The sequence below is a fragment of the Stenella coeruleoalba genome (assembly GCF_951394435.1).
Source record: "Stenella coeruleoalba genome assembly, chromosome: 9".
NCBI classification, from domain to species: Eukaryota; Metazoa; Chordata; class Mammalia; order Artiodactyla; family Delphinidae; genus Stenella; species Stenella coeruleoalba.
In genome coordinates, this window is record NC_137155.1 from 55,274,974 (window position 1) to 55,297,270 (window position 22,297).

At 41.0% G+C, this 22,297-nt stretch overlaps 1 protein-coding gene across 1 annotated transcript in view; it reads left to right on the top strand.

Moving 5' to 3' along the window:
• LOC307191369 (uncharacterized protein) overlaps positions 1-22,297 on the top strand; it is a gene marked incomplete at its 3' end in the record, with an annotated part of 547,413 nt that overhangs the window by 289,919 nt on the left and 235,197 nt on the right. The window contains exon 12 of the mRNA XM_079931381.1: positions 20,914-21,063. The remainder of the gene's footprint in view (positions 1-20,913; positions 21,064-22,297) is intronic.

Here is a 22,297-nt window from a genome sequence, read left to right on the forward strand (position 1 = left end):
ATTCTTATTCCTATATTTTTTCATTTCAGTTATTTATTATATTCATTTACATTCATTTATTCAACAAATACTTACTGAGAGACTTCCAAATAAAAGTTTATATTGGATATGGATGGATATATGGGGAGTGGTACAAGAGGGTACAAAGATGAATCAGACATCTTGCCCTCAAAATGCTTATTGTCTAAAAGAGGAGCTTATCAGTCAGCTTTCGATATATTGTGCTTTGGTAACAAACGATCCCCAAATCTCAGTGGAACAACAAAGGATTATTATTATTCATGCGCATATCACATGCAGATCAGCTGGTGTGTTCACTTCATTCTAGGACTCAGCCTGAAGAAGCAGCCTCTATCAGGAGCATGCCACTTACATGTCAGTGGGAAAAGGAGAAAGGAAACCAGGAAAGGGAAAGAGCGCACGATGGCAGTTAAAGGTTGTGTTCTTGTCTCATTGGCCAAAGCAAGTCACATGGCAGAGCTTGATGAGAAAGGGACATGAATGTTCTCCCACAAGGAAGTACTGCAAGTTATATGGCCACAGGATGGAATGTCTGATCCTCTTGCAGGGAAGGCAGCAAATAATTGCAAACAATAATGCAGTCTACTACAGGGAGATAAATACACACACACACACACACACACACACACACACACACACACAAAATGCATCATATATAGGATATGTGCACTCTTTATACAATACATCAGATAGTGGGAAGGGATAGGCATCCCAAATGCAGGGACATTTCCCTGCTTTGCCACTTAGAAACCAGCTATTTGACTTTGGAGAAGGCACTTAAGCTCTCTGAGCCTCAGTTTCTGCACTTGAAAAGTTAGGATAATTTTATAGTTTTGTGGTAAGGGTTCAATTCAAGTTAAATGCTAAGCAGAAAGCCTTGCATATAGTTATCATTTAAAAAATTGCTCCTCCGTATCCTCTTCTTTCACCTTATCTTTCTTGTTATTTCATTTCGGAATAATAGAGAATGCTTTCTGGACAGTGGCATTTAATCTGAGGCTCAAAATTTGGGTTGTATTTAAACAGGCAGCAGAAAGATTAACTCTGCATCTCAGTTTTCCCATTTTTAAAATGGGGATAATAATGATAATTGTGTCTTAGAGTTGGTATGAGGGTTAAATTAGTTAATATAGAGAAACTGATGAGAACAGTGCCTGGCATATTGCAAACCTCATACAAGTATTTGTTAGATACAAATACACAGGTGAAGACTAAAAGTGGGCTGGAGGGAGAAAGGGTGTTCAGATTGAGAAGATGAGAAGAGCAAAAGCAAGAACCAGGGAAAGTTTAAGGGATGCACGGGGAACAGAGAATAGATAGGCTTGGTTGTGGTGTTACCAAACCGAACTTGGGTCTGCTCGCCTGCCTTGCGGCAAAGTCGCTTTACAGACACCAGGTTGTGGTGAAGGGAAGTACAGCATTTATTTGCAGGGTGCCAAGCAAGGAGTACAGGCAGCTCATGCTCAAAAGACCCAAACTCCCTGGTGGTTTTCAGGGAAGAGTTTTAAACGCAAATCTGAGGTAAGGGCTGCAGGGAGTGTGCCTTTCTTCTGATTGGTTGGTGTTCCAGGAATCTCAATGATTAGCCTTCTGGTTCTAAACAGTCTGGGGTCTACATGCTTGTGCTCAGCCTGAAGATATCAACCTCCCCCAGGTAGGGGCCTTAGCGCCTGTCGAAGAATACAAAGGTATGAATCAATTATACTATACACATATATGTTATGTATATCCCTTGAGGAGGAGCTAGGACTCTGCTTTATTGCTGCCGTATTTTTTTCTTGACTGCTTTCCCTCTTTTTCTGCATTCCCTCACTTCCCTAATTAGTAACTGTTTGGATCTTGCCTTTGGAACTCAGGGCACCCCTACAAACAAGAAACTGGGGACACAGAAAGGTTTTTGTACCCAGGAGGGCCCCACAAGGTCCTCTTCAGTTTCAGTGGCACAGAGTGTGTGAAGTCAGGTGTCATAGAAGATGGGACTGGAGGGGTGCCTTGTGGCCTGAGCATTTGGACTGTATTTTGCAGACAGTAAGGGGATAGTTTGAGCTGTGCTTCAGGCAGATCTGTTGTCAGTGTATAAAGCGGGTAGAAGTAGCAAAGATGGGAGTCAGGAATGCACAGCAGAAGGACACTGCAGATCTTGGTGGAGTTCCATGACAGCTACTCTAGGACAGTGACAGAAGGCATAGAGAGAAAGGGCCACTGCATGAGGGAGCATGGAAGTTCAACAGGCCTGGGACCTGATGGATTGGGACTGGGTGGTAGGGCGGGTGGAGCAGGCAAGGGTAGGGAGGAGGCATAATAAACTTTCTTCAAAAAGCAACTTAGAGATGGGTGTTAAGATGCTACCTGTCATTTACTATTGATGTGAATATTGTCACTCAGATTTCTCTCCAAGTCCTAAACAAGAACAGCTGTACTGTAGACATTTTAATCAGGAGACAGAGAAGGGAGCCAGGGAGCGGGAGAGGAAAGGCAGTATGGGTAGGAGGGTTGAAAGTGGAAAACTGGGGAGAAGAGAACAAGGCCTAGGATAAACCTAGGATAAAGGCACAGAAAGGGAAGTGGGACTATGTCATCTTCTAAAATATCGGCCTTTTATGTTTCCAGTATATTACCAAGTGAAATATGGATTTCTATAATGATAATTACAGAATATGATATTCTTTGATATGATAATTCCTTTTTTTTTTTTTTTTTTTTTTTGTGGTCCGCGGGCCTCTCACTGCTGTGGCCTCTCCTGTTGTGGAGCACAGGCTCCGGCTCCGGACGCGCAGGCCCAGAGGCCATGGCTCACGGGCCCAGATAATAATTCTTGATAAAAAGAAATAATACACATTCCCAATCACAGGGAAAAATAAAAGGATATATACCTAATTTTAGCAGTGGTGAAATTATAGATGATTAAAATTTTTTACCCTTTGCTCTCTAGGTTTTTCTGCATGAGCATATATTAGTTTTATAATGTAAATAGTAAATTCTATAAACAGGGAGAAAGGGAGAAAGAAACTATCCCTGCTATAAAGATCTTAAAAACTTTGCACACACACACACAATTTATACTATTGTTTTGTGACACTTAGAACATATATTCTAATAAAAACAGATGTGCAAACAATCTTTTGGCAAGCAACACACATTCAAAGATTGGGGGCTGCCTGTAGCTGATTACATTGCCAGTGTGTCAGAACCAGGGTTTTAAGTTCAAAATGCTTGCTAACAGAAATCATTACAATACGCAGGCTAGGTTGGAGGGAAATACCGGCCTAAAATTTGGATACATTTAAAAGAAAATGTTTCAATGTGTTTATATTCAAACTCAGCCTCAAAGAGGTAACCTTTCAACTTAAGAGTCATTTTGGACAACTGTTCTTGAAATTGTCTTGTATATAAAACCCAATTGGTCATGACTATTGAAAACTATGTAACTTTTTTCTTGTAGCCAGAATATGTAGGAAATGAGAACTCTCTAAGTGATTTGGCAAAATATTAATCTTCAGCCTGTTTTAATATGGGATCTGAATTGTTTTGTTTTTTTTCCTTTCTTTGATTCCTGTTAAAGGTAGACTGAAAATATTTCCTTCAAGGAGGGTTTAAGATTAGTCCTCCCTGCCTCTGGAAAAAAAGCATTTGGTGTTTCTTTGCTGGAGATTCAAGGGGATTGGGTTTTATACGAAAATGTGGAATGACTTGCCAACGTAGTTAGTAGATAAGGACTTCTCCTGAATCAGAAAGATATTCCCTAGGGCCACAGGAATAACGAGGTCAGTGGGTCTGGGGCAGTGAGGAAAGGGACCCTTCTCCCTGTCACTGTTCTTGGGAGTTGGCAAGTTTCCAGAGGGAATGGCTAGAGAAACAGGACCATAGGTCTAGGCGTTTCCTAAGTGTGACTTTGAAGGAAGCAAACAAAAGGGGCCAGTGGTCTTCTTAGGGACAACCAGAATGACCATGTTATAAATAACCATCCCCTATTTCCCCCGCCCCCTGCTTTTAAGCCTTGGCCCTGCTTAAGACCCTAGAACCTAGAAATAGCCCTGACTTGGAAAGGAAGGCCTAAGAACATGTGAAGTTACATTTCCAATGTATCCTGGCAGAATGGAGACTTGGAATTGAAATTAGGTAGCATCAAAGATAATCTATTTCTTGTACATCTTAGTTTGAGGATTGAGAGTCAAAAACCAGTACAATATTGAATAAAGGGATGATCTATTGATTTCCTCTTTGGATTGTACACACATTTTATGAAGATTTAAAAGGGCACAAATGCTGTGTACCTGCTCAGTTCCCGTTTTGGACTGAGGCACTCATTCTCTCAGCTGCCAGGAGGGTTGGCTGCTGAAGGATCACAGCGTTGTAATTCTTTCTGGGAATTGCCCTCTGCCAAAGGAAGCAGCCTTGCCCTCTCCCCAGAGGTAGCCTTGGTTTAAAGATGGATTGATGCAGGGATACAAAGACCCCACTCATTGCCTCAATTTGGGGCAACTCTGAAGGGCCATCTAAACTCCAGAGCTCCCAGTGGGATCAGCTGAAGCCTCTGTTGCAACTGCATTCCAGTTCAACTCCTTCCTCAGCCCAATCCTGCTACTCTCACTTCCCTACAAATGTTCTCAAGTTCGCTCCCCAATGAACTTACTGCACACAAAGCTCTGTCTCAGAATCTGAGGGTGTCTCCAGGAAACCTGACTCAGTACAGCAAACTACCCTAATCTTTTCCCATTAAACAAATACAGTTATTTAAATCTGCCCAAAGACACATACCTCTTACACCCAGACATCTTGTTCTTTGTATTTATTTAAAAGTGGATTTTGGTATGAATTTTTCTTCAATGAGAAGAATTCTTAAATTGTCTTAAGAATTAAGAACTGGGACAAAAGTAAAAATTGTCCAGGACCCTCTTCTCTTATGGACACAAGCCAGAACTGCATTTCAGAAGTTCATTTTTAGCATATATTAATTGCCAATGACAAAACAAATGCCAAATACCGAAGAAATGTAATGTACAAATGCACTAATAAAATGTTGACTTATGATGTTTTAAAATCTCCCTATAGTCTAAAAAGGATCATGTTTTCATCAGCTGTTCTTAGAGGTCAGTGTGGTGCTCTCCTCTATTACTCCAGTCACTATGAAGCCAGTCTTTTTCACTGTTGAATGCATTAGGGGAAAAAATGGGAAAGTGGAAGAAGAGTAGTAAGCACTTACTTATGATTCTGTGTAGGTCAATGCTAATTTGTCCTTTATTTTCCCCAGTGCCTTCCTACTCTTCTTACTTGGAAAGATATGTCCATGGGACTTAGGATATGACGGTGGGGGTCTATTTTCTCTGTAGAACTGTTGTTGGAGTATCTCTTCACTACTGCTACTAATATTTACCAACAGAAGAGACTCAGGAATGCAGATGAAGAGAAAAACTGGCCAGCATAGGAAGTTTCTTGTAGTTAATATTTTTAAAAAGAATGTAGGTGTCATGTTGAAAATTTAAATAGTGTCTATTTAACCATCATTTATTATTATTAAGATTGGTAAAAGCACTAATAATCAATTAGGTTTTAAAGTTATATATTGAACCTCTGAAATATTAAATGTAGAGATCAGATTTAGAATCAATAGAGATGTATATTAGGAGAGGGAGAAGGAGTTTGGAACTTTTTTCCTTTGAACTTGAAGACAATTATGAAGATTTTTATTTTCCTACAAAAAGCAAGATTTCAGTGCTATGTATTTTATCTGTCTACATTTGTACTAAGATAACCGAATATAGTTAAGAAGGCACCTTAACCTCTTTAGAACAATTGTATATGTATGCTATTGTACAAAGAGAAGCCCAGAATTTAGACTGGGTAACTAAACCCCAGTCTGGTTTGGCCTATGCAAAGATTTATGATTTTAAATTATTTACTTAGGCAAACCCAGCAAATTACTCAATTGTTAGTTACATTAATAGTGTCACCAGCTGAATACAATTTCCCATTTCCGCCCAAAGTACCTCTGCAACTACCAAGGGCTTAAAAAGACACAGGGAAGTCTGGGTTGCCCAAATGCTACTGTTCGGCTCCCAGGGTTATTGGGCCAAAGGCATGATATTAATTTAGCAACAGCTTTGATTCCAGTACTTCACAAATATAGGAATTGGAGGGGATGAGTAAACCCATTCAGTGTGGAGACTGTTAGGGCCTGAATTGTGCCCCCTCACAAATCATCTGTTAAAATCCTAACCCTCAATGTAACTATATTTGCAGACAGGGATTTTAAGAAGGTAATTAAGGTTAAGTTAGGTCAAAAGGGCCCTAATCGCATAGGACTGATATCCTTATAAGAAGAGGAAGAGACCCTGGAGCCTTCTCTCTCTCCATGTGCACACAAAAGAAAGGCCATATGAGGACTAGGGAAAAGATAGCTGTCTACAAGCCAAGGAGAGAGGTCTCCAGAAACCAATCCTGCTGGCACCTTGATCTTGGACTTCCAGCCTTCAGAAGTGTGAAAAAATAAATGTCTTTATTTTAAGCCACCCGATCTTTGCTATTTTGTTATGACAGCCCAAGGCTGATATGGGGGCATTGGTTATAAGTTCTAGGAGTTTGTCAGCTCACTCGAATGGCCTTCATGAATCAACAGGGTTAATGTCATTCTCTACGATGCTTTTTCTTTTTCAAGTTTAAGTATAGTTGATTTACAATATTGTGTTAGTTTCAGGTATACAGCAAAGTGATTCAGTTATATATATATATATTTTCAGATTGTTTTCCATTATAGATTATTACAAGATACTGAATATAGTTTCCTATGCTATACAGAAAACAATAAGTTTGTTTTCTATGTGAGTCTGTGGCTGTTTTGTATATAGATTCATTTGTATTACTTTTCAGATTCCACATATAAGTGATATTGTATAATATTCGTCTTTCTCTATCTGACTTACATTTCATTCATTTTTATGGCTGAGTAATATTCCATTATATATATATATATATATCACATCTTCTTAAGCAATCGTCTGTTGATGGGCACTTGGGTGGTTTCCATGTCTCGGCTATTGTGAGTAGTGCTGGTATGAACATTAGGGTGCATGTATCTTTTCTAATTAGAGTTTTTATCTTTTCTGGATATATGCCCAGGAGTGGGCTTGTTGGATCATATGGTAGCTCTATTTTTAGTTTTTTAAGGAACTTCCATGCTGTTCTCCATAGTGGCTGCACCAATTTACATTCCCACCAACAGTGTAGGAGGGTTGCTTTTTCTCCTCACCCTCTCATACTTTTTTGATTACTGTAGATTTGTAGTATAGCTCTGAAGCCTGAGAGGGTGATACCTCCAGCTTTATTCTTTTTCCTCAGGATTGCTTTGGCAATTCTGGGTCTTTTGTGGTTCCATATAAATCTTAGGATTATTCCTTCTAGTTCTGTGAAAAATGTCACATATTTTGATAAGGTTCCCATTAAATCTGTATATTGCTTTGAGTACTCTGCCTTTTATTTGCTGCCACTTTTTAAAGCTTATGGCATTGAATGCTCATTTCCTTATCAGTTTTCTGCTCATCCTCCTTTTCTTTTTCTTTCCCTCCCTCCCTTTCTTTCTTCCTTCCTTCCTTCCTTTATTTCTTTTTCTCTTTTTTTCTTTCTTTTCTTCTCTTTCTTTCTTTCTCTCTTTCTTTTCTTCTTTCTCTCTCTCTTCCTCTTTTTCTCTCTTTCTCTCCCTTCCTTTCTTTGTTTCTTCCTTCCTTCCTACTTTTTTCATGTCATTAGAATTTTTTGGTGGGAGGTAGGGATAAGCTGTAGGAGGAAATTTCATGTGCTACCTTAAGCCTGAATTCACACAGCCATCAATTTAAAGAAAATATACTGAGTAATTACTATGTGCAAGTTCTGTACTAGTTTCCTGTTGGAAACAAAAAAGTGTATGCCCTTTGACATTCATTATTTTCCTCTTCAGCCGTCCAATAAAAGAATAAATTGCTTTTAATTAGACAATCAATGGTCTTACTCGTTTATTGAAGAGGGTTATGATAAGTGCAAAACAGATCTTTAAAAATAATATCCTGTCATCAGGGTTTTTTTGTTTGTTTGTTTGTTTTTGCGGTACACGGGCCTCTCACTGTTGGGGCCTCTGCGGCCGCGGAACACAGGCTCCGGACGCACGGGCTCAGCAGCCATGGCTCACGGGCGCAGCCGCTCCGCGGCATGTGGGATCCTCCCGGACTGGGGCACGAACCCGCGTCCCCTGCATCGGCAGGCGGACTCTCAACCACTGCGCCACCAGGGAAGCCCCTGTCATCAGGTTTTAAGTGATGAGCATGAATATTGGCAGGTTTCTGAACTTATGAATAAAATTGAAGTATAAGAAATAGACATTTGATTGAAATCTCCCAGTTTTCTTAAGAGTCTCCCTCCCTGTAACTCTTCCCATTCTCCCCTTAGGAAGCAAGCAGAAGGGTGTGGCCTACTTGAAGTAAGCATCTAAATATTCATTTTTATTGCAGTCAACCTGAGTTGGACATGTATATTTCCAAGGAGAAATGCCAACAAATCTCATTTTCAATGGCTTGAACTAACTACCAGTCAAAAGAATGAAAGTCATTTGGTCCAGTTTTCATTCTAGGCTTCACCTTTTAAAAATATTTCCTATTTAGAGTGACTGAATCTATAGCCTGAGACACTGAATGTGCCCCATGTTCTAGCACAAGCTATTTATACATGGCTTATAAATAATGAAAGAGAGCCCATTTTATCATCACTAGCTGATTTACATCCAATATCCTCAGTTACTCTTCATTTTTTCCACATTATATTGTTTATTCTTTGGCTACTATGTTTCATGGTCTCCAGTTCACAAGAAAACAATCTGTGAAGGGGGTGGAATATTCTAGAAAAATTGAAGAATTAGGAGTTCTGGGCTCTGATGCTGATTTGGACACAACACTTCACTAGCTTTTAGCTTTGTTTTCTCATCTGTAAAGCAAAAGTGTTGAAAGGTTCTCTTTCCTAGCACTAAAATTATGCAGGTTTAATATATTTTAGAAATGCATCATTCTATGGTTTATATATAGTTAAATTCTTAAGGATGAAAATGGGGAGAAGGTAATTTTTTTAGAGCTACATCATAGTGATGATTATGTTGAAAGGTCCTGAGAACAACCCCTAGGTTTGAAGATTCATTTAGAGGATTCACAGAACTCAGCATGTAGTAGTACTCAGGGCTGTGATTTATTACAGTAAAAGGAAACCAGACTCAATCAGCAAAGAGAAAAAGCACATGGGTAACATCCAGGGAAACCAGGCATAAGCTTCCAAGGTCCTCTCTCAAGGAGTCACACAGCATGTGCTTAATTCTCCTGCAACAGGTGTGACAACACGTGTAAAATGTTGTCCATCAGGGAAGCCTGTTAGAGACTTAGTGCCCAGGGTTTTTACTGGAGGATTGTCACAGAGGCAGCCTCTGCCTGGCACACACGCAAATTCCAGACTCCCAGAGGGAAGGCAGGTGTTCAGCACAAACTGTATGGTTTGTACAAATAGTTTAAATGTAGTGAGCCACTCTTAGTTAATGATGGTGGAAACTGCTGTGGACTGAATATTTGTGTCCTCCCCCAAATTCATACGTTAAAACCTAATGCTCGGGCTTTCCTGGTGGCACAGTGCTTGAGAGTCCGCCTGCCGATGCAGGGAACACGGGTTCGTGCCCCGGTCTGGGAAGATCCCACATGCCGCGGAGCAACTAGGCCCGTGAGCCACAACTACTGAGCCTGCGCGTCTGGAGCCTGTGCTCCGCAACAAGAGAGGCCGCGATAGTGAGAGGCCTGCGCACCGTGATGAAGAGTGGCCCCTGCTCGCCGCAACTAGAGAAAGCCCTCGCACAGAAACGAAGACCCAACACAGCCAAAAATAAACAAACAAACAAATATTAAAAAAAAAAAAACCTAATGCTCAATGTGATGGTATTGGCGAGGCCTTTGGGAGGTGCTTTGGTCATGAGGGTGGAGCCTTCATGAATGGAATCAGTGCTCTTGTAAAAGTGGCCCAAGAAGGATTCCTTGCCCCTAGGAAAAGACATCCATCTAGGAAGAAGATGATTCCATGATCTTAGAATTCCAGCGAGAAATGAATTGTGAGAAATGAATGTTTGTTGCTTATAAGCCACCCATTCTCTGACATTTTGTAATAGAAGCCCAAACAGACTAAGACAGGAGCCCTCCTGAAATCTAAGTTCCCAGACCCCAGCCAAGGGCCAACCTTGTAAGCAGGCCTTTCAAAAGGATAGCAGTCAGACCTGCTGTATTAACTATTTTCTGCATAGTTACACAGTGTGTTCGTTTCTTAAATTACTCTTGGATATAGCCCTTGTATATTACCTGAGTTATGTAAAAACTGGTATTAAGTAAAATAATATTTTTCTAAATAAGTTTAATTTTTTTCCATTAGTAAAGTGAAATTTTCATTTAAGAAAACTTGAAAAAAAACATAAGAAGAAGAAAAATATGGTAGCAATTTCTAAACATAATTGCTTCTAGATAATCACCTTCCAAATATTTTGGACATGATTATCACAGTGCCTGTTTAAATTATATTCTATTCTTCTCATTTTAGTCTTATAATACAGAAGAATTTGCATATTATTTTAAAACATCTTGCAGGCATGGTTTGTAATGATTACTCCATTGTATCATAATTTACATAATCATTGCCCCTTTTGCCAATTTTCAATATCATAAGTAATGAACTTCTTCATGCACAAAGCTCTTTCTGTATTTAGAATTATTCCTTAGTATGGATTCTCAAAACTGGATTCACTAAGCCAAAGGTTATGAACTTTTTAAAGAATTTTGTTATCCCTTGCCAAATGGCTCTCCAGGAGTTATAAAATTTGGGCATCTACTAACAGTATTTCTCTAAAATGAAATGATGCTTTCATTTGTTTTCCTTGCAGTGTATTTCTGTGGTATTTTTTTCCCTATCATTTTCCTCCCCATTGAGTGCCTATATTTTCTAATTATCTTACTACTAAGGCACTCCTTTGGGCAAAGGCACAGTATTCATAAATCTCCTCTTTAAAAAAGCAAGAATGTTACCTAGGAATCTTCATCATGCATTATCACAGACTTAACTCACTTGTTTCCTGAGCAAATGAGATACAAGTTCCCCAGATTTTGACTGAGAGGCAGGGAAGAGGGAAAAAGAGAAGAAAGAAAGAGTCTGGAATCCTGAGGTATCGTTCCGTAAGGGGGTTGGATGGTCCATGGGATGCTGTGGTGGGCCCCGGGTAAATGTGAGAGTGGAAAATGTGTTCTGAAATACAACATTTGGAAAGATAACAAAAGATCCAACATAACCTTTACTACAGTCTTGCTCCAAAACAGATTTGACCCTAAAAAGCACCAGCAGGTAGTGCAGTTAAAAGAAACTAGGTTTGTGTTAAATGGCTTAAATTGGAGTTCCCATGCCAGTGCCTGCTTAACTGAGAGCCCTTGAGCAAGTCACTTCATCTCCGCCCCTCAGTTTCCTCCTTGATTAAAGAGGATAATAGAACACACCCAACCTACCTTATGAAGCCACAGGAATTGTGTTCATATTTAGTAATTAATGTTCATGAATCACTTGTGCGTGCCTGGTGCATGGGGTGCGCTGAATCAGTGATTCTTGAAACATAAGGAAATGACGAGAGAGAGTCCTTTATGAACTTGCAGAGTTGTGGAAAAAATAAGACCGACCTTAACCTTATCCTCAGCTCAGTCTTAAAATCAGGCAATCATGACCAGTGAAAACGGTGGTTTTAAGTTACAGCAAATACTATTCTGTTTTCTATTGCTAAGAATCAAACCAAATTGTGGTGAGAATATTTTAAATTAGGAGCAAGTCCTGCTGTGCCTTAATATTTGCTCTGCTTTTTTTTTTTGGTCAAAAATTCATATATTCAAATGAACCTCCTAATAAGTTACCAATAATTAAGTTTAATCAGAGAGTGTGCTCCAAGGTAGTATGTGTGTGTATATGTGTGTGCTTAAACTTTGCCACAATTATAAAAGTTATACCATTTAGAAAATACAAAAAGTATAAAAAACCAAATCTCATCTCCCAAAGGCAGCCATCATTAATAATTACTAACTTCCTTACAGTATTTTTCTATTCAGTTTTTAAATCATTGGTTTGGTCTTTTGACAGTATAGTGAAATAGAAATAATGTTTTACTTTGGATTCATATAGAGCTTGCTAAATCTTTTCTCTGCCACTTGCTAGCTATGCCATCTTAGGAAAGTTATTTAGTTTCTCTGAGCCTCATTTTCCCCATCCATAAAACGGAGACAGTGATACCTGTTTTCTAAGTCAGGATTCATCAGAAATAGCATGCATAAAGAATTAAAGTATGGGCTTCCCTGGTGGCGCAGTGGTTGGGAGTCCGCCTGCCGATGCAGGGGACGTGGGTTTGTGCCCTGGTCCGGGAAGATCCCACATGCCGCGGAGCGGCGGGGCCCGTGAACCGTGGCCACTGAGCCTGCGCGTCTGGAGCCTGTGCTCCGCAACGGGAGGGGCCACAACAGTGGGAGGCCCGCGTACCGCAAAAAAAAAAAAAAGAATTAAAGTCCGTGCATGGACTTCCCTGGTGGTCCAGTGGTTAAGACTCTGTGTTTCCACTGCAGGGGGCACAGATTTGATCCCTGGTCGGGGAACTAAGATCCTGCGCGCCGCATGGCTCAGCCAAAAAAACAAAAACAAAAAGAATTAAAGTGCACACAGATCAATTCGCAGAAACTGTAGTATGTATGAAACTATAGACCATACCCAGTTCAGATTATTTATAAGTAGTGTGGCAAATAATTTTTACATGTAATAGATTACGATGCTTATGTATATCAACCAACAAATGTGCACATGGGGATGCTTTCCTAGCAACACTAGTTCTATTGTAAATATTTAATAAAACAATAAGGTCCAGCAGAGCCATCTCCATGCTGAACTGCTGTAGGTCAGAGGCTCAGCTGTCTGCACATAAGGGGGAGGTGGTATGACTAGGAAAGACTTCACCTGGTCATTTCTCTGGGCATACTGGAAACAAATTTTATTTGGATAAAATTTATTCCCTGCTTTCTTCCAAGAGGATTAAAGGATATGGAAATTTCAGTATAATCTAAAACAAAACACAAAGGGAAAAAAGTTGAACAGAACCATTCCTCTGATTGTTCGGCATTTATTGAGCACCTACTATGTGCTGGGAGCTCTTGATGGAGTACAAAAGGAGCCAAGGTAAATGAGACTGCTCACTCCCCGGGAAACTCCCAGGTTGGGAAATGGTTTCTCAAACTATGACCTGAACACCCTCTGTGTAGAATCACCCAAGGTACTTCTGAAAAATGAAAAAAGGAAGATTTCTCATCCCCTATCTGGAGGCCTCTCCTAATGCAGAACGTCTGGAAGTCTCCACTACTCATTCTCTCTCTGGTTGGTGGGCATGCATGCTGGGGTTTGAGAACTTCCAGAGGGGAAGCAGACTTAGCAACAGCGAATTCTGCAGTGCTGTTCCAGTGTAGTCATCTGCAGTGATGTTCCAGTGTAGTCGTCGATTGGGCAGAAGCTGAGAGATTAAGAGTGGGGACTTTGGAACCAACAGACCTGAATTCAGTGGCTGACTAACTAGGAGTTTGCTGGAGCTTTCCCGTCTCTCTAAGCCTCAGCTTTATCATTGGTGCCATGGGTCTAATGCTCCCTACCTCAGAGTGGTATTGCGTTAAATGAGATGACCTTTTATAAGAAAATGCTTAATGCACTGCCTCATTTCGTAGGAGGTGCTTGAAAAGTGGTAGCCATCACCGTCACCTGCCCAGGAGGCAAATGCAGTCACACCATAATCTTGATCGGCTTTAGCACCAATCAGATCCCAGAGGCACAACACAGCCGTTACTGGGGCCAAGGTCATTTGAGGCTTTGACAAAGACCCTGCCTCTGGAGTCTGGCCATTAACCCACAACATTTAAAGGCTGAATTGACTGAGACCTGGTTGGAAAAAAAGAGGTCTTGCTCTTTTTTCTTCCCTCCTTTCCCTCTTCCCCTCCTTGCTCTCTCTCCGTTCCTATTCAGTGGAAATGATGCATCACCCCCAGAACACTGCAGTGGCAGAAACCTGTTACCAGTTTTGTTGGATCCTGAAATGGCAGATGGATGCAGCCTGCAGCCTCTCCCTGCTTCCAAGATGTCTTCATCTGTCCTCCCAGGACCCCAGCAAAATGCTTTTGGCAAATGCAGGAGGAAAGGATAAAAATTAAGTATAAGGTGCTACATTCATAGGGGCTTTTATGGCTTTGGATATGTAATGATGGTTTAATGGCAGTCAAGAGACAGGTAATTAGAAGCAATCCGCTCTGATCGCCCTTGTACACAGCCCCAGATAGCTCCTCAACACTCCAGAAACCTTGTTTGCTTTCTCTGAGGCAGAAATCCCACAAGGTCTGCACACTGCCAGCTGTCGAGCTGAAGAACTGCCAGCGTGTTCCTGAATGGGAGCACTCAGCCTGGCGAGGCTCCCTTGAGCCGCCCGGCGCTGTCTTTGCCCACGTGATTGCCTTTATCTAGCTGGTGCAGGAGCGGCTCCTAATCATGCTGCTTCTGGCCTCCAAGGGTCAAACAGGGGACCATTGCTGCCTAAACAAATGAGGAGGATGTCACCTTTGGGGGAGACTGATAAGCAGTTGGCAGGCAGGCCACAGGGAAGAGAAGGCGCCAGCAGCCAGCAATCTGCAGAGGCTGTAAATATGTTACACTCTCAGCAGGGAGACGGGCAATATAGGCACCGAGAGGCCTTTGTTTAATGAGCTGTCAGAAAGCAGGCATGAAAATATGTTTGAAAACATGTGCAAGCTGCAGAGACAGAGCGGGGCCTGTAAATGGCCCTCTTCCTTCGTGGTGGATGTTTAGAGCATCTTATCAGTCTGAGAACTGTCATAGGATGAAAGCTATCATTAGCAAACTAATGGTGTTTGAAAGCTACAAATTTTTCTCTCTCTTCTTCAGTTTTGACTTAAATGGATTATAGGAAAGAATCTTAATGGTTTCTTTTCTTTCCTTGGGATTTTGGTAAACATGCAAATTGGAAGAGAACCAAAAACAAACCACAAGAAAGTATCTCTGGAAGAACAAATAAAACGGTTATACTTCAAGTTTCTGCTAAGAACAACCAGCTTATATTCTTTCCAATTCTGTTGAGACTCTGTTCAGAGAACGCTAATGTACCTCCAGCCAGCGTTTTATTTCAATCAGGCCCATAAAAGAAAGCATAAATATGAAATAGATTGCTTTCCTATAACGTGGGTTTTAGAATTAGTGGGTAGGTATAATATTGCTTCTACCGCATCAAATAGTAGAGAAAAAATTTCCAAAGACTTGAAATTATTCTTGTGGGTCACATGGCTGTAGAGTTTATTTCTATTAAGGGTGAAACTTAAAGACTTCTAAAAATCTGTCAAGACTGAGAAGCATCACTGATTCAGAGCGTATTTGGGCCCTCCGTTCTTAAATTGTGAAATGATGCACGAGACCTTTGTTGCCACGCATGCATCTTTTTCCTTCAGTGCGCAAGAGACCTGCATCTCCTGGCTCAGGCAGCCAGAAATGACTTGCACAAAACCCCTTTCGCATTAAAAGGCTCAAGACAACTCCGAAACTGCTTCAGGAGAGGTGGCCAGATTAGCAGGGAATAGTCTCTTGGGACTGTATCATTCACGGATTGAACAGTGGCAAGCTACTCTCCTCCAGCTTTGAGAAAAAGAGGAGAAAGCCCTGAGTAGGAAACAATAAAGTCAGATTGAAAAGGCAAAGAGACAAAGGTTAGAGAAACAGAAACAAAAATAAAAGAAAGACAGGGCAGAAAAAAGACTTTTTGATTCTCATCAAACAGCAAAAACTGAAACTCATGACAATTTGTTTTCCTATTCTTTATGCTTTTTCCCCACTTGCAGATGAGAAATGCAAAGGCAATATGCCTGAAGTCAGCCAGTATGAGTCAGCAATGGGCCCAGCTCCTGGCACCCCAGCACATACATTCCCTCCCACTTCAATCTCATGTAACAGCAGCAAAATTGAAACCCTTGTATTGAATTTATTAAGAATAAAATTTGAATGGATATTTAATTTTTTCAAATCAGATGTTTTTTCAACATCTGTGGGATTGGTCATATGATTTTCCTGCTGGAATCTATTAATATGGTTAATAAATCAATAGATGTCCTGAGATTGAAGCCTCCTTACATTCCTGGAAAAAAATGCCACTTGGTCATTGTGGCAGAGACTTCATAGATAGTCTTCTCATTATCTTTATTTTCAGGATATCTAAGAGTTTCAGTTTGATTTTTCTCTTTTATGCAAGTTATTTAAGAGAGAGTTATTAATATCCAGAGTAGGAACTTTTTGTTTTTATTCATAAATTCCAGTTTTATTGCATTGTGACAGAGTATTGTTTGTACTCTTTCTAATTTGGGGGAATTTACTGATATTTTCTTCTCTCGTGGATAACTAGTTCACAGATTCTGTGGCGCCTCAAACCTCTGATACCTTTTTCTCTGTCTTTACTCTTAGCTGATAACCTTGATTCCCACTTCACTGGATTACAAAATGGAAACACTCAGAAGATTAAGATAACAGATACAAACTTAGATACCAGCAGCTTCCTACCTACCAGGATCTGGACTGTACACACTGCTCCCCTGCTCCCCTGCCTCTCTGTTCCTAACTCAAAGACTTGGCTCCAGCAATCCTCCCTACTTTCTCCTATATCGTTTCCCTTTTCTCCCAAGTCATTTCTGCCAGTATGTTAACCATACTGTTACCTCTCTCATCTTAAAAGCAAAACACAAAATTATCTTGAGTTTACTTCTCCTCTGGACACCATCTATCCCTTTTCTTTGTCTCCCCCACCTCCTCCACCTGCACATGATAGAAAAACTTCTTGAAAGATGATTCAATCTCACTGCTTCCATTTTCTCTCCCCTTTTCACTTAAACCCATTCCAGTCAGGATTTGGATCCTGACACCCCATCAAACTTGTGCTTGTCAATATCACCAATGACCACCATGTTGCTAAATCCAAATCTCTGTCCCCATCAAAATCAGCTTATCAGTTGTCACAGTTGAATTGCTCCCTTCTCACGGCAGTGATTTCTTCACTTGTTCTCTGAGACACTGCACACTTCATTTTCCTTCAACTCCGCTGGCTGTTTCTTCTCAGTCTCCTTTGCTGGATCCTCTTTTGCATATTAATCTTATAGCACTGAAGTGCCCCAGGCCTCAGTCCATGGATATCTTAATCTCTTCTCCTCTCTCTGTACTCACCCCCTTGCTGATTCTCTTCCAGTTCCCTGCATTTAAGTAGCATCTAACTGCAAATGATTCTCAAATGTATGTCTCCAGTCATGACCGCTCCCCTGAGCATCAGCTCATGTATCTACCTGTCAACTCTGTATCTCCACTCAGATGTCTAATGAATATCTCAAATATATCATGCTCCAAACTGAAATTCTGATCTTCTCCACCCGCAGAACTTGCTCCACCCATGTAGCCTTTGCCTTCTCAACTAATGGTGTTACTGTCCTGTTATCTGATGGGCCCTCAGTAATTAGAGAGCTTGGATTTTTGTGCCTAGATGATTATTTACTATAGCTATAGGACAGGATGACTTATCAAGAAAGGGTGGAGACTGTGTCTCCATACTGTAAGATCCTTTTGAAGTATGAGCTAACCTTCACATATAGGGTCATTATATTGCCTCTTTTTAAGTTCCACTGTAATACTTTGACCTATAAAAGACCTCATCCTTGTACATTTGGGGACTATTCTCTTTCCTAATTGAAGTCAGATGGTTGGCTTGTAGGTTTTGGGTTTTGTTTTTTCCCTGTCTTCCTGAGCTGCCTCTCAACAGCTGTAGTGTATTGCCAGTGAGTTATCAGTGGACAGACATGAGGTTGCTTTATGATGTTAAATGACATAGCGCTTCTTCCACAAACTACAAAAGCTGAACATCATGGACAATACTAAATCTTGTGCAAGAGTTATCCCTTTTAAAAAATACATGGTGATTTCTAAACTATAGCTGCACAATGCTTTTTTGGCCGTTTTCCTAACATGTGCTTTATTTCATGAGAAATGTTTTCGTAGAATTGGATGATCTCCTTTGGTCTCAAATTTTTTGACAACAAACAACAACAGCAAAAAATTACATCTGACCTTAAATGCTGGAATGGAGAAAACACTATTAAACAACAGCTAATTTAAAAATAATGCCTACCAGTGTAATAATTGATTCAGGCAAGTCATCAACAGCTTCTTAAACCGCTGGATAATATCTTGCATGGTCTCAAATTATCATCATACAGATTACTTGTTAATTACAATAGAGAGAATGTTGGTTAGAGGATATCATCTAACCAAGTAGTCCAAATTGGCATCTTCAGTAATAAGTCAAACCTCCATTATGGGCCTCCTGATATGATGGGGAAGTACATAACATCACTTATTTAGTATACTTGACAAAAATGCTTAACTTGAATATAATCATGAGTAAACAAAAACAAAATGCAGCAATAATGATTCTGTGGTTATCTAGGAAGAAGTCCTTGTTCTAAGAAGATGCATTTAGGGTTGAAGTATCATAAGTGCAACTCACTTCAAAGGGCTCGTTAGTGACAGAGAGAGACAGAGAAAGAGAGAGAATGTGGTAAAATATTGATGGCTGTTGAATCTAGGCGAAGGGTTACAGGTGTTCATTGTAATAGTCTTTCAACAGTTGCCATAGGTTTGAAATATTTTAAAATAAAAAGTTGGAGAAAAAGTCATAAATTAGTGGTTCTGTGAAGTGACGATATTGGTTGTTACAGTCGTATATCTCTGTAACCTGCTGTCAAGGCAATATTTCATTGAGATTTATTAGAAATGACAGACGATATGTCTACCTGAAAACTCGCACAGCTCATTTTTTTTCTGGATGATAGACTAAACTGCGATTAAAACTGAAGATGTTATTTGTGGTAAAGTAATAATGAACATAGTCACCATCTACCTAGTCTCTCAAACGAGCAGGTTCATTTGCTCTTAATTCCTCCCCTCCTCCACCCACCAGTCCTCATATTCAACCAGTTGTGCCTCACAGTATCTCCTGAGTCTGGCTTCTCCTCTCCACCCACGTATCAGGTACTACGTGACCACCAGGAGGACCCCGTACCTGTCAACATGCTGGTCCTCTGCGTGGAACACCTTCCTTCCCTTCTCTCTCAAGCAACTCCCTCCTCCTTGTTCAGGATCAGTCCGGGGGCACTTCCTCTGGGAAGTCAGGGATAGTTGTCACTTCTACTGGTTCCCACTGCATTTTGTTTTCCCCAAAACATGTTTCCTAGGGAGCTCTGCTGTGCTCTGACTAGGTGTTCCTGTCTTTCCACTGGACTGTAATTCAAGTATCTCTGGATCTTTTGTGCCTGACACAGCAACAGGCACCTAGATGGTGTTTAACAAATGCTTGTAGGAACTAATGAAAGAACAAGTAAAGATATGATTAGCTAAACATAAACTAAAATAGAAAACCTCACTTTGACTGAGACAGTTCCTAAGGTTGTACTGATCCAAATTGTACATCTAATCTGTTATAATATTTTTAAAGCTTTTTAAGGGAATCAAGGCATGGCAAATTCAGTACACAGTGAGAATGTAGAAGGCAGTCAGTCTGAATATGGGACTTTATGAAAATAACTCTGTTACAACTGAAAATATTCTAGTAAGGAATAGTTGTGAGGGAATGGTTCTTAGGGAAAGTAGGGCTGTCTGCATGCTGGAGTTCGGAAGAATAGAGGCTGGAGAAATAAGACTAACTACAGTGATGCTAGATATTGGTACCCTTTCCCAGCTCAAGCCTCTGAGGTCCCCACCCTATTGCCGACCAGGAGATTGTGTGTCAGGAGGTATCTGCAGTAGTCACTAGTAGTGGTTGGTCTCACTCTCTTTTAGGAGTCACTTAGGAGTGACAGAAAGCAGAATTTAAGTTCTGTCACCTACTCTAGAATTTTAATGTGTCTGGTGAAAAATCAATTCAGTGATGAAAAATAACAATTTCCAGAGGCCTTCTTCAGCATCTTGTGTAGCAGCACATAAGGGCATCAAAAATAATTTGAGGGGGCTTCCCTGGTGGCGCAGTGGTTGAGAGTCCGCCTGCTGATGCAGGGAACACGGGTTCGTGCCCCGGTCCGGGAAGATCCCACATGCCGCGGAGCGGCTCAGCCCGTCAGCCATGGCCGCTGAGCCTGCGCGTCCGGAGCCTGTACTCCGCAACGGGAGAGGCCACAGCAGTGAGAGGCCCGCGTACCGCAAAAAAAAAAAAAAAAAAATCATTTGGGGGAATACTATATTGACAAGGGAACAAATGGAAATCAAAACCATATCTAACATTAAACTTCATTTACAGTATGAATGAATTTTAAAATGAAGGGAGATGGGGAGTTATTGTCTAATAGGTACAGAGTTTCAGTTTCAGGTAATAAAGTTCTAGAGATGGATGGTGGTGATGGTTGGATAACAATATGAATGTACTTAACGCCACTGAACTGTACAGCTAAAAAATGGTTAAAATGGTAAATTTTGTGTTATGTATATTTTACCACAATTTAACAAACGAAGGGAGAAGTATCTTTAGTTAAATTGAGACAGTTTTAGCTTTGCCGAACTACAGATCTTTGAAAAGTTGTTTGGGAAACTCTGAGGGACCCTGCCGCTCAGCAACCGAGTTCTTATTGTTGGACTTCAGTTCAGTTTGTGCCAAACTGATGCATGATGTTCTGAGAGATGAGGGGTGGGCTTATGTTGTAAACTGTCAGCTATGTGGAGATCTGGCTCAACACCACCAGACATACGAGAAACATCATGTCTCCTTGCCAGGGTCCTGATTCTACCCAGCTCGAGCTTCCGGTCTGTGACAGGCAGGCACCTCTTGACCACCTCTTCCTCTCATCGCTTCTGTCTTGTTGAAATAACTACCTCTGAAGCAGCCCTGACAGATTTGAAGTCCAGGAAAGAGGAGTGTGCCAGGTGCAGTATGCATAATTTTGTAAAATGTTGAATAAATGTCCGTGTGTGCAAGGGGAGGGTGCTTTTTAAAGTTTTTGCTTGAGTTCTAAACATACAAACCTGACTCCGGGTTCTCTTCCTGTTTGTAAGGATTTGTTGATATGACATCTTTGCTGGTAGCATTGGTATTGTGATAAGAGAACTCTGATAAAAGTTATTTTTAAAAATAATGTTCACTTTTAGAACATTTAGGAAAAGTCTCTCCTCCCCTCCTTTGGATTTGTCCAACTTTTTTGGTTCACAATCGTTTATCTGGACTCCAAATGTCCTTGCAGAGGGAAACCCTGCCCCTTTAAGATGTGTTCCTTAGGGTTACACTGAGATAACGCACGTTAACATGGAAACCCGAAAGATCTCAAGTCACAGGCAGCCATTGGGGCATAATCGCTCCTTTGCGATTGAATGGATGCAAGGGAGGCCTGAGGATGCATGGGAGTGTCCATTTTTGTTGGAAAAACATGTGGCGCGCTCTCCATCATAGTCTAGTATTGTAGACATAATGCAGTGGTTTCTCTCAACAAGGGCTTTCCAGTGTTCGCCTGACAGCAATGTCTTTGGGCTGACGAAGATGGTGCCAACAGCATTGTAATCTGTAATCACACTTTCCTTTCCCCTCCTCTCAACATTTTGAGCACCAACCATCCTTTAACATTTTTTTTTTTTGGCGTTACGCGGGCCTCTCACTGTTGTGGCCTCTCCCATTGAGGAGCACAGGCTCCAGACGCACAGGCTCAGCAACCATGGCTCACGGGCCCAGCCGCTCCACGGCATGTGGGATCTTCCCGGACCGGGGCACGATCCTGTGTCCCCTGCATCGGCAAGCGGACTCTCAACCACTGCGCCACCAGGGAAGCCCCCATCCTTTAACTTTGATGGTCTCTGAGACCACATTTTTTTCTGCTGCGATGGCAACATTCCCTGACATGCTGATTTTTTTTAACATCTTTATTGGAGTGATAATAGATTCTTTCTGTGCAGCAGGTATGTTGCATATATACATTTCAATGATCACATGATCACTGATCTCAGTCACATAATGAAATGATCACATTTCAATTCTGAGAGGTAGGGTAGGTATTAACGGCTGCATTTTCAAGATGCAGAAACTAGAAGACAAGCGAGGTGACGTGGTTCGCCCAGGTCTCTCTGAAGCTTTTAACGGTGCCGTGTCTGCTGCTGGAGGCTTGCTGCCTGC